Below are 13220 nucleotides of genomic sequence, written 5' to 3'. Positions count from 1 at the left end.
GCAACATTACAAGGCTTCCTTCAGAGTGAGGATGAAGCCAGTGACTGCTGTTTGTACACTACCATTAGAAAGAGACTGTTCTGCCAGAGGCAAAAAAGTTGGTAAGTGAATGCATCAATACTGAATTCAGTCAGTGTTGCCTTCAAAATGTAATGGCTCATTCAGTGCAAACATTAGGAAAAAGCTAATGGAAGGGTTTCCTAGCCAGCTAGATTGAACACAACATGAGGTCCTCCCTTGGTATACACATTGAACAGTGTTTAATTCTGCCTTCTGGTTGCCCAACTTTGCTATCTTTGGAATGAAGTGGAAGCTAAAAGGGCTTCTGGGCTCTGCTCTGTTTTATCAACTTACGGGGCTGTAAAAAAAATATCCATGAGGTTCTACTTCCTCTTCACAGACCAAACACAACCTTGGCAAAAGGCATAAATAGGTAATTATAATAGTCTGGGATACTTGTTATCTTATCCTCAGAAATCTTTTTTGTTGTTATTGTTATAAATTAAAAATGATGACAGAGAAAGCTAAATAAAAAACTAATTTCTCATAGTTCTAGATAGGATGTCATTCAGTAACATAAACTAAGCAGTAACTAAAGCCAGGATTCTAATTTTCTTCCCTTTCATCAACATTGACTCAAGAAAGAGTTAATTCTAAAGTTTCATTGTTGCCCAAAGAGGCAATCTGCCCTACTACTGTGTTTCTCAAACTCCAATGTGCGTATGACTACCTGAAAATCTTATTAAAATAAAATTTCTGGGACACCTGGGTCCAACTATTGATTTTGGCTCTCAGGTCATGATCTCATGGCCTGTGGGATCAAGCCCCACATCAGGCTCTGTGATGACAGCGTGGAGCCTGCTTGGGATTCTCATTCCCTCCCCCGCCCCTCCCCTGCATGCGCACATGTGTTCTTTCCCTCTCTCTCTCAAAATAAATAAGTAAACTTAAAAAAAAAATTTTTTTTATTTTGTAATTGTGTTTTAATGTTTATTTAGTTTTAAGAGAGAGAGGAGGAGATAGAGCATGAGCGGAGGAGGGACAGAGAGAGAGGGAGACACAGAATCTGAAGCAGGTTCCAGGCTCTGAGCTGTCAGCACAGAGCCCGATGCGGGGCTTGAACTCACGAACTGTGAGATCATGACCTGAGCCAAAGTCGGATGCTTAACCGACTGAGCCACCCAGGTGCCCCCCCCAAAAAATTTTAAATATAATGTCTGATTCAGTAGTTCTAGGGTGGGGCATACAATCTACAATTCTAATAAGCTTCGAGTAGCAAGGATCCAGCAAACACAGGAGTTTTTCTTACCCATCAACTCTCATATTTCCATAATTAAAAACAATTTTTGAGTAACTCAGCGTCTTCAGGTTTTAATTTCCTCATTTGTAAAATGAAGAATTCATTTAATCAGGCTTTTTCAAGAAAGCACTACATTTGTAAGAAAGCAAAATAAAAGTAAAAAATAAAAGTAAAATGTATTAGCATTATGATAATATCAAAATGCTTTTTATCACATTGAAGCTGGGTGATAGGGTACATAGAAGTCTATTATACTATTCTCTCTACTTGTGTGTATGTTTTTAAATCTCCATAATAGAAAGCATTTAAAATGTGACCACTCACTAAACTCCCTACAAAAGTTGTTTTATATTATATATAATGATTTTAATATATTGTATTAAATCTTTAAAAATTCATCCAAAAGGCACAAAAAACATTGTAGGTGATGCATGTTTTCATTATCTTGATTGCAGTGATGGAGTCATGGTATATACATATGTCTGAACTTATCAAATTATAGTTTTTAAACATGTGAAGCTTATTCAAGTGAATTATATCTCAATAAAGCTGTTTAATAACAATAAAGTTTACCTACTCTCTATTTCGTTTATGAAAAACAAAAACAATAGTTTGAAGTTCTCAACGGGAAACCACTGCTGCTTATCACTGACAGCTGAAAACTGGCCTTTGAAGTCTTGACCTGAAGAACAGTACTATAGGGCCAAGCTAGCCAGTTTTCATTCAGAGAATTAAAACTCCTTAGTTCCAGCAGGTCAATGTCAATGTCGTACTTCACTATCTCCACTAGCTATATGGCGCTGCCATCCCCACCACCTCTCACCCCTCCATTCTCACTTCCTTCACCTCCCCTACAGTTCTCATTCTAACCACCCAGGGAAGTCATTTTTCTTCAAAAAGCCACACTTTGAAGGATCTATTCGAGTGTAAGTGCTGTTTCTTCTGCCAAAAATGTCCTCTTCATCCTTTTTCTGCCATTTAGACTCGTATTTGTCCTTTGTGATCCAGTTCAAAATCTACCTCCTTTGTGAAGTCTTTCCTGACTTCTTTAAACTGTCAGTTGCTCCCTCCTCCTTACTCCCGCAGTATTCTTTTCATACCTCTAGGATTCTAATACAATAGTTTACAAATTCGACCATGTATCCCAATATACATATATTTAGTTTACATGTATAATGTTCATGTACTATTAGTATTAGCTAATATTTTAACACATACTGTACAATTAGGAAAAAAATATAATTAGGGTAAGGTTCATTGTCGCAACAGTGGTCAATATAAAATACAAAAATAAGGGGCACCTGAGTGGCTCAGTTGGTTAAGTGTCCAACTCTTGGTTTTGGCTCAGGTTCATGATCTTGTGGTCTCCTGAGTTTGAGCCCCACATAGGGCTCTGTGCTGACAGTGTGGAGCCTGCTTAGGATTCTGTCTCCCTCTCTCTCTGCCTCTCCCCCACCCATGCCGTCTGTCTCTCACAAAATAAACTTTAAAAAAAATAAAAAATAAATAAAATATAAGAATATTGTATAAGTCCTGGGTGTTATATGTAAGTGAAGAATCACTGGATTCTACTCCCGAAGCCAAGACTATACTGTATGTTAACTAACTTGAGCATAAAAAAATAAAATAAATAAAAGAATCAAGACTAATTAAACAAATGTGCTAAATCTGGGCTAATAAAACAAACATACATACATGTATGTAGATATACATATGTATGTATGTATGTATGTAGATATATAAATAAATGATCATGGGGCACCTGGGTGGCTGTTGGGTGGGCGGCCAACTTCAGCTCAGGTCATGATCTCACAGCTCATGGGTTCAAGCCCCGTGTTGGGCTTTGTGCTGATAGCTCAGAGCTTGGAGTCTGCTTCGGAGTCTGTGTCTCCCTGTGTCTCTGTGCGCCCCACTCCCCCACACTCTGTCTCTGTCTCTCAAACATAAACATTAAAAAAAAAATGATCACTGTGTTTCTAATGTTTTTGCTGACTTTCTGGTCCAATATTATAGATTATATTATTTTTACCTCATACACAGCTGAGAGATTATGGTTCTACCATTTTAACATACATTTGCAAGAGAGGGAATTTCAACCTCTAGTTTTGCACCCATATACTACTGAACTCATTTCTTTAAATAAAAAATGTAGGGGCACCTGGGTGGCTCAGCCGGGTGAGCATCCAACTTCGGATCAGGTCATGATCTCGAGCCCAGCATCGGAATCTGTGCTGACAGGTCAGAGTCTTGGTGCCTGTTTTGGATTCTATGTCTCTCTCTCTCTCTCTCTCTGTCCCTCCCCCACTTGCTCTTTCTTTCTCTTTCAAAAATAAATAAAAACATTTAAAAAATTAAGGTATAAATTAACATACATTTGCATTATTCTTATTTTAATCCATGGTTTTCTTTACAGATGTTTCTTAGCTAACGTGTCCATTTCATGAGCATTAATTTACTTAAATCTCGATAACATAATATACACATACTCTCAACCAGGCATACAAACTGGCAATACACAAAAACACACTTGGAACTCCCACTGGTCTTTCCCAATACTAAATACTATAAGTAACAAAACAATCCTCTAACACACAAACCACCAATGTCAATCCCTATTTTAAACATTAGTAAAGTCTGTCTTATTCTTCAGGAAAGCATATATTAGAATAGCCACCTTGAGAACAGCCTTCTCAACTTTTAGTAAAGCTGACGATGTGTATCCTATGACCCAACATGGTAGGCAGCCTCTAAGAAAGCCTCCATGATCCTACCTCCTGCTATTCACACCCTTATGTAATTTCCTCCCCTTGAGTGTAGACTGGACTTACTCCTACTGAGCAGAATATGGCAGAAGTGATGAGATTCCAAGATTAGATTACAAATACACTGTGGCTTCCACCTTGGGTTCCCTCTCTCAATCACTTGCTCATTCACTCTGCAGGAAGCCAGCTGCCATATTGTGAGCTGCCCTGTGGAGATGCTATGTAGGGAGGAACTGATGTCTCTGGCCAACAGCCAGTGAGGACCTAAGGCTGCCAACAGCCATATGACTGAGCAGAGAGGCGAATCCTCCCCCAGGTGAGCTTTGAGATGACTGCGGGCCCATTGCCACCTGACTATAATATTGTGAGACACTCTAACTCTGAGGCACCCAGTTAAGCTGTGCATAAATGCTTAACCCAGAGAAACTATGAGATAACAAATATTTGCTGTTGCAAACTGCTAAGTTTTGGGGTGATTTCTTATGCAGCAATTGATAACTGAGCTCAAAAAAGATGTGTACAGGAATACTTATAACAGCACTTTATTATGTAAAAAATTAGAGCAATTTAAACATTCATCATCAACAAAACTAAGAAAGAATAGTCATACAATGAAAAATTATACAGCAGGAAAAATGAATGAACTTGAGCTAAAGTGTATCAATGTTGAAAACTCTTTTTTCTTAATGTCTATTTTTTTTGAGAGAGAGAGAGTGTGCACATGCACACAAGCAGGGGAGGGGCAGAGGGAGGGGGGCAGAGAGAGAGAGAGAGAGAGAGAGAGTGGCAGAGATAGGGAGGGAGAGAGAGAGAGAGGGGGGGGGGAGAGAGAGAGAGAGAGAGAGAGAGAGAGAGAGAGAGAGAGAGAATGAATCCCAAGCAGGCTCCATGCTGTCAGCCCAGATTCCAATGCAGGGCTCAACCCCACCAACCATGAGATCATGACCTGAGCTCTGATATCAAGAGTCAGACGCTTAATTGACTGAGCCACCCAGGTACTCCTCAATGTTCAAAATCTTAAAATCAAAGCTGAGTGGAAAAAAGCAAATTGTAAAAAGAACAGCATGAAACAATTTTCAAGGTTCACAACATGCAACAACAAAAAATCATATGAATGATAAACACCTAATTCAGTGTGGGAGGAAGGAGAAAAAGAAAGGAGGGATGGGATTAGGGCAAGGATACACAGGAAGGAAGCTTTCAATTGCATCTGTAATATTTTATTTCTTAAACTACATGCCATGTACATGGATGTTTGCATGCTATATATACATTTTATATTGTCTGAAATCTTTTGCATTAAAAATTATAAAGATACTAGAATGAAAATAAATAAAATAACATATAACCACACACACACAAATACAGAAAATACATGCAATGAAATGGATAAATTTAAGTAGTTTTCTTCCCCATCCCAATAAATTCTGGGATGTATCTCACATGAGACCACTATTCATATACTATAACACTTAGCACACGGTATCAATTATCTATTTAGATGTATGTCTCCTTCCCTAGGCCATGAACAACTTCAAGGTCCAGAAAAAGCATCCAGTAAATGTTTACAGAATAAATTAATTGTATGAACAGTGCTTATATGGGTTTCGTTTTCCAAACTTAATATCAGCTTTTTCCAAATAAACTGACCATAGTTTGATCTCCATAGGAAACAACTAATGATCTAAGAAAAATTAACTTGGCATGGCTGCATCCACTGTTGTTCATGAACTAATATTAATAATCATCCACATTCATTAAAAAGGTTGTCACAAGGCTCAGTCTTCCTCTCCATTCCAAGTCATACCGTTAGGCTGGCTTCGGGGAGCATAGAAGAAATTCAACCAACATCTTAGCCTTACAGTCCTCCGACCTCCTTAAAATCAGTAACCTTTAGCCATTGTGAAAGAACCATTTTGCTTTGACTCACCAACTCCCAAGGCCACATCCTGGACTTTATCACTCATCACCTGGAACTTCTCAACCTCTGAAGAAAATACAAATGTCTCATTCTATGATCACAGCCACTAAAACTGCCAGTCCCCTCATTGCCTTTCTCCCACTTTACATTATCTTTAATCTAATGGAGTCAACCAATCCTCAAATCCTTCCATTTTCTTCTGGTCTATTAACCACTATCCACAATGGATTATATACTGGAATATCCTAACGATGCTCGCAACAGAGCCCTATAATCGACTTCTCCTAGCTGTTTCTCCTACCTGCCAAGGAAAGCCCCAAGCATATACTAATGTTACAATTCACATTAACCTGCTAGAGAAATCATAAGTGGTCATGCTTGTATCATTTCAGTATCAGCCTCCAAACTCAGCTGAGCCCTCAACATAACAATCAATTCTTTTTCTTACCCTTGGCCAGCTCACACTTTCATTCTCTTCAGTAACCATTCCAGGCCTTCATCCCTTCTCTCAAACTCTGTCTCTCCAGCCCAACTTTTACTCTAAGACGATCTTTCCTACTTCATAAAAAAAAACAAAAAAAAAACAAAAAACAAAAAAAAAAAGTTAATCTGTGCAATACAATTTCCCTCAGCTTTCCAATTCCCACTTACAAATTTCTCTAAATTATTATTCATATCTCACATCATCTCCAGACTTAAAATACATAATATCCACCATCTAATGAAAAGTCAGTTCTGTCTGTGCTCTTTATTCTTGTTTTTCTCTTAACACCCTGCTCTTCTATTCATCCCTGCTCTTTTTTTTCCAACTCTTTTTTAAAATGTTTTTCTAATTTATTTTTTGAGAGAGAGAGAGAGAGACAGACTACTGGGGGGTTGGGGGTGGAAGGGGCAGAGAGAGAGGGAGACACAGAATCCCAAGCAGGCTCCAGGCTCTGAGCTGTCAGCACAGAACCCGACGTGGGGCTCAAACCCATGAACTGTGAGATCATGACCTGAGCTGAAATTGGACGTTTAACCGACTAAGCCACCCGGGCGCCCCTATTCATTCCTGTTCTACTCTATCCTCTCCACAGACCTTCCTACCACTCCAACCTCATATATTCAAATCCTGTGCCAACTTGAAGAAGAAAATAAATCTGTGACCTTGCATCATTTTCTAATTACCATCCAATTCCTCTCCTGTTTTCACTCAAATGTCACCATTCTACTGACACAATCTATGACAAGGACATCTTACTTCAGTTTCACCTTACTAGAGATATTTCATCTTCACAGTAGAAATCATTTTCCTCTCTTTGCAACTCTATCTTCTTAGTTTTCACTCTACCACACTTTCCTGCTTTTCCTTGTACTTTGACCATTAGTTCTCTGCCTCCAGCGCAGTCTCCTCTACGGTGAAATTCCCTGGGATCATCCCTGATCTCATCTACCCCTTATATTTTCCACAGTAAGGCAAAGACCTCTCAATTTCTATTTATAGCTCAGATCTCCTCCCTAACAGAAAATTTCAAACTCCTATATCTAGTGGAACATGTACATCGAGCATTCCCATAGGCACCGCAAATTCAACATATTCAAAAGGTATCTCCCTTACAAGACTCAGATCAGCAGAAAAGAGTAGGTAGCTCTAAGGCCTTCACAGAAGTATTGGAAAAAAAGCAAAAACTGTCAGAATCAGATTTTTTAGAACTCTTAAATAATCAAAGGTTTATAGCAAACAGGACTGAAACAAAAAAAGGTAATGTTAGAACAGCAGGAAAGCTTCACAGCACTTTTCCTTTTCCTTGTTCCATCTCCCAACCTGGCTGAGTCGTGGTCTCCAGAACAGCAGCCTGTGTTCTGAATGTGGGACACTGATCCCTAGTTCTGGAGAGGGCAACGCAGATCTTATTTGCAGAGAAGTGTGTTTGTTTTAACTGTCTGGGGCTGCTTGAAGGACTGATGCAAGACACCTAACTTTTGCCTCAGAATTCACTCAGGGTGAAAAAGGACACACTCTTTTAAATAAAGAGACAGATAGATAGATAGATAGATAGACAGACAATTATTTTTAAAAAATTGTTAGCAGAATCGGTTGAGCATCCGACTTCGGCTCAGGTCATGATCTCACAGTCTGTGAGTTCAAGCCCTGCGTCGGGCTCTGTGCTGACAGCTCAGAGCCTGGAGCCTGCTTCTGATTCTGTGTCTCCCTCTCTCTCTCTCTGCCCCTCCCCCGCTCATGTTCTATCTCTCTCTCGCTGTCAAAAATAAACATTAAAAAAAATAAAAATAAATAAAATTTAAAAATTGTTAGCAGAAGGAAGAAAAAAATTGTTAGCTGTCAGCTGGGGGAAACCATTATAGTGGAGGCAAACAATAAAGCACTGAAGGCCTAGGGAACAAGGCTGGGGAGAGAGTTTCTAGGGAAAGTAGGGCATTTAAAAGACCACATATACTAAGGAATTTACAAAGTCAAATGAATGCTCATGACAGGACACATGCTCTGAGACCTGACAATACCCTAAGCTTTGACCTGTGGTTGATTTCTAGGCTCAGCACAAGAGTGTAAAGACATAAAATAGTTGCAAATGACCTAGATAACAGTTGGCAAACACTAGGAAATGTTTACCTTTTTCTTCTTGTTTTTCCTCTTTTATTTTTATTAAAAAAAAGAAAAAAATTGTTTTTGGCTCCTGGCATTCAAGGAAGTCTCCATTGAAACACTAGGTGACCACAGCCTAAAGGAACAGACTTCAGAGAGCATACGTGACAAATAGAGACTTTACAAAAACAGTCTTTTAAATATCCATGAACATAGGCCCCTGGCTGGCCCAGCCAGTTAAGCAGATGATTCTTGACTGCAGCTCAGGTCACGATCTCACAGTCCATGGGTTCAAGCCCTGGATCAGACTCTGCATTGACAGTGCCACAGCCTGCTTAGAATCCTCTCTCTGCCCCTCCTCCTCCAAGCACACTTTCTCTCTCTCAAAATAAAATTAAAAAAATAAACAAATCCATGAACAGATAAAAGCCACAGTGCACAGGAAGCAACAAAAATGAACTCTGAGAAAGGAGACTGTGATTTCCAGAGATACCATATTATACTATTCAAAATGTCCAGTGTTCATCGCTTCTCAGTCTTTTGGCTAAGATCAAGTGCAAAATGTCCAGTGTTCAACAACAAAAAAAATCACAAAGTCAGCAAAGAATGAGGAAGTAGGGTCCATTCCATAAGAAATACACAGAAACTGTGCCTGAGCAAACATAAACATTTTTTAAATAAAAAAATATTTAAATAAATATTTTAAATATACTATCCTAAATATGCTTAAAGAGTTAAAGCGAACTATGGACAAAGATTTAGGAGCAGGGTGCCTGGGTGGCTGTCTGTTAAGCATCCAACTCTTGATTCCAGCTCAAGTCATGATCTCACAGTTGTGGGTTTGAGCCCTGCGTTGGTCTCCACACTGACAGCATGGAGCCTGCCTGGATTCTCTGTCTCTCCCTCTGTGTCCCTCCCCTGCTCACACTCTATCTCTCAAAATAAATAAACATTTAAAAAATTCTTTAATACATTTTTTTTTAAAAGAGAAAAATAGTAGGGGCGCCTGGGTGGCGCAGTCGGTTAAGCGTCCGACTTCAGCCAGGTCACGATCTCGCGGTCCGTGAGTTCGAGCCCCGCGTCAGGCTCTGGGCTGATGGCTCGGAGCCTGGAGCCTGTTTCCGATTCTGTGTCTCCCTCTCTCTCTGCCCCTCCCCCGTTCATGCTGTGTCTCTCTCTGTCCCAAAAATAAAAAATAAAAAACGTTGAAAAAAAAAATTAAAAAAAAAAAAGAGAAAAATAGTCACACACAAAAAGAATATTAATAGAGGCAAAAATTATAGAAAGAGACCAAATAGAGCAGGCAGCCTCTCCTCTGCTGTCCTGTCCACCACTTCCATGCAGTCCATTCGATAAACTTCTATCTCCTTTAAAAGAGAGAGAGAAAGAGAAAGAGAGAGAGAGAGAGGGACCAAATAGAAATTCTGGGGCTGAAATATACTTTAGCCAAAATGAAAAATTCACATAAGGGTTTCAATAACACATTTGAGTAGACATAAGAATCACTGAACCTGAAGACAGGTCAACTGAAATTATCTAGTCTGAAGAAAAGAAAGAAAAAAGAAAGAAGAAAATGAAGAGAGCAAAGAGACCTGCGGCACACCATCAAGCATATGAGCATAGACGTGAGAGTCCCCAAAGGAGAAGAAAGAGAAAAAAAGACAGAAAGAATATTTGAAGAAATAATGGCATAAAACCTCCATAATTTGATAAAAGTCACGAAGCTACACACCCAAGAAGTTCAATGAGCTCCAAGAAAGGTAAATGCAAAGAGATCCACACTGAGACACACTATCAAATAGCTGAAAGACAAGGCGAGAATCCTGAAAACAGCAAAAAGTGAATCATTACATAGAAGGAATCCTCAATGGGGCACCCGGGTGGCTCAGTCGGTTAAGCATCTGACTTTGGCTCAGGTCATGATCTCATGGTTAGTGAGCTTGAGCCCCATTTCTCTCTCTCTCCCTCTCTGTCCCTCTCTCTCTGCCCTCACTCACCAACACTATTTCTCTCTCTCAAAAATAAATAAGCTTAGAAAAAAAAAAAAAAAAAGGAATCCTGAATAAGATTAACAGCCAAATTCTTATCAGAAATGATGCTGGCTAGAAGGCAGTGCAATGACATATTTAAAGTTCCCAGAAAAAGAGGTGCCAATTAAGAATTCTACATCTGGTAAAATTAAACTTCAAAAAATGAAAAAGGAATTAAGGCATTCCAAGGCAAACAAAAGTGGAAGGATTTCGTCATTAATAAATCTGCCCTACAGTTATGCTAAGAAGAGTCCTTCAAGCTGAAATGAAAAGACACTAGACAATAACTCGAAGCCATGTGAAGAAACACAATTTCAGTAAAGGTAACTACATAAAGAAATATAAAAACTAGCGTCACTGCATTTTGGTTTGTAACTTTTCTTTGTGTTTCCTATATGATTCAAAAGACAAATACATTAAAAAATTATAAATATTTTAATGAATATGCAATGTATAAAGATGTAATTTATGACAATGTAAAGGAGGGAAATGGAATTGTACAGGAGTAGAGGTTTTGTATGCTACTGAAACTAAGTTGACATCAATTTAAATGTCACTGTTACAAATTTAGTATATTAACTGTAATCCTTATGGTAACCACTAAGAAAATGCCTAAAAAGTATATATGAAAGGAAATGAGACAAGAGTCAATACAGTACACTACACAAAATCAATTTAAACACAAAAGAAGGAGTTAATGGAATGAGGAACAAAACTGTGTAAGACATACTTAAGAAAACACAGTATACGAAAATATGCAAGATACAGCAAAAGCAGTGCTCAGAGGAACTACGTAACTGAAAGAGCCTATACCAAAAAAGAAGAAAGATCTCAAATCAATAACCTAACACCTTAAGGAACTAGAAAAAAAAGAAAAGAAAAAAACAATGAACAAAATCCAACACTAGTAAAAAGGAGGAAATAATAAAGTGGAGGGTAAAAAATAAAGAAGAACAATATAATCAAGGAAACCAAATTTTGGTTCTTTGAAAATATCAACAAAATTGACAAACTTTAGCTAGACTAAAACCAGAGAGAACATTCAAATAACTAAAATTAGAAAGTAGAAATATTACCACTAACCTTACAGAGATAAAAAGGATTACTGCACAGTAACAGATTACCTAGAAAAAACAGACAAATTCCATAAAACACACAAATTATCTAAACAGACTCAGGAAGAAAGAAAAAATCTGAATAGATCTATCAAGTGAAGAGATTGAATGGGTATTCAAAAACTTCCCATCAACAACAAAAAAAGGCTAGGACAAGATGGCTTCACTAGTGAACTGCATCAAATGATTAAAGACAAATTAACACCAACTCTCAAACTCTTCCAAATAATCAGAAAAGGAGGGAACATTTCTAACTCATTCTTTGAGGCAAGTATTACTGTGATACCAAAGTCAAAGTTACCACAAAAAAGAAACCTACAAACCAACATCTTTTATGAATTGTAAATAAAAAATATTAGCAAACCAAACTCAAGAGCATTTTAAAAGGATTATACACTGTGACCAAGTGGGACTTATTCCAGGAGGGCAATAGTGGTTCAACATATAAAAATCAATCAATGTAATATATCACATTTATAAGATGAGCTAAAAAACAAACAAAAAAACCATGTGATTATCTCAATTGATACCAAAAAAACACATTTGACAAAATCCAAGATCATTTCATAATTTAAAATGCTTGGAAAACAAAGAATAGAAGGAAACTTCTTCAACATGATAAAGGGCATTAATGAAAAACCCACAAGTAACATAATACTTAATAGTGAAAGACTGAAAACATTCCCTCCAAGATCAAGACTAAGACAAGGATGCCCACTTTCATCGTGGCTTTTCATCAATTTGTTGGAAGTTCTAGCCAGATCGATGAGGCAAAGGAAAAAATTACAGGCATCCAAAATGGAAAGGAAGAAGTAAAATTATATGTATTCTTCTATGAGATCATGCTATGTATGGAAAATTCCAAAGAACTCACAAAAAAACAAAACAAAACAAAACAAAACAAAACAAAACAAAAAACTACTAGAGCCAATAAATAAATTCAGCAAAATTACGGGGTACAAGATCAAAACAAAAACTGGTTGTGTTTCCATACAGCAGCAATGAAGAATCTGTAAATGCAATAAAGAAAACAATTCCATTTACAATAGCATCCAAAAGAATATAATATCTAGGAATAAATTTAACCAGGGAGATGAAAGATGGTATTTAAAACTACAAAATATTGCCAAAAGAAACTAAAAGCTTAAATAAATGGAAATATATCCCATGTTCACAGATTGGAAAACTTAATATTTGTTAAGATGGCAATACTATCCAAAACAACATACAAATTAAATACAATCCCTAACATAATTTTTTTGTAGAAAGAGAAAAGTCAATCCTTAAGTTCATATGAAATTTCCAGGGACTCTGAATAGTCAAAACAGTCCCGAAAAAGAAGAACAAAATTGAAGTACTCTCACTTTCCTATTTCAAAACTTATTACAAAGCTACAGTAATCAAAAGACTACAGTAATAGAATAAGGATAGACATAGAGATTACTGGAATAGAACTGAGAGTCCAGAAATAAACGCACATATCTATAGCCGATTGATTTTTGACAAAG

The 13220-nt window shown here is 37.6% G+C and overlaps 1 protein-coding gene across 2 annotated transcripts in view; it reads right to left on the bottom strand.

Annotated features, from left to right (window-relative positions):
- PBX3 (PBX homeobox 3) overlaps positions 1-13220 on the bottom strand; it is a 220034-nt gene that overhangs the window by 175475 nt on the left and 31339 nt on the right. The window lies entirely within an intron of this gene.

The sequence above is a fragment of the Panthera uncia genome, chromosome D4 (genome assembly GCF_023721935.1).
Source record: "Panthera uncia isolate 11264 chromosome D4, Puncia_PCG_1.0, whole genome shotgun sequence".
Classification (NCBI taxonomy): Eukaryota; Metazoa; Chordata; class Mammalia; order Carnivora; family Felidae; genus Panthera; species Panthera uncia.
This window is presented reverse-complemented; position numbering and strand designations above follow the sequence as displayed.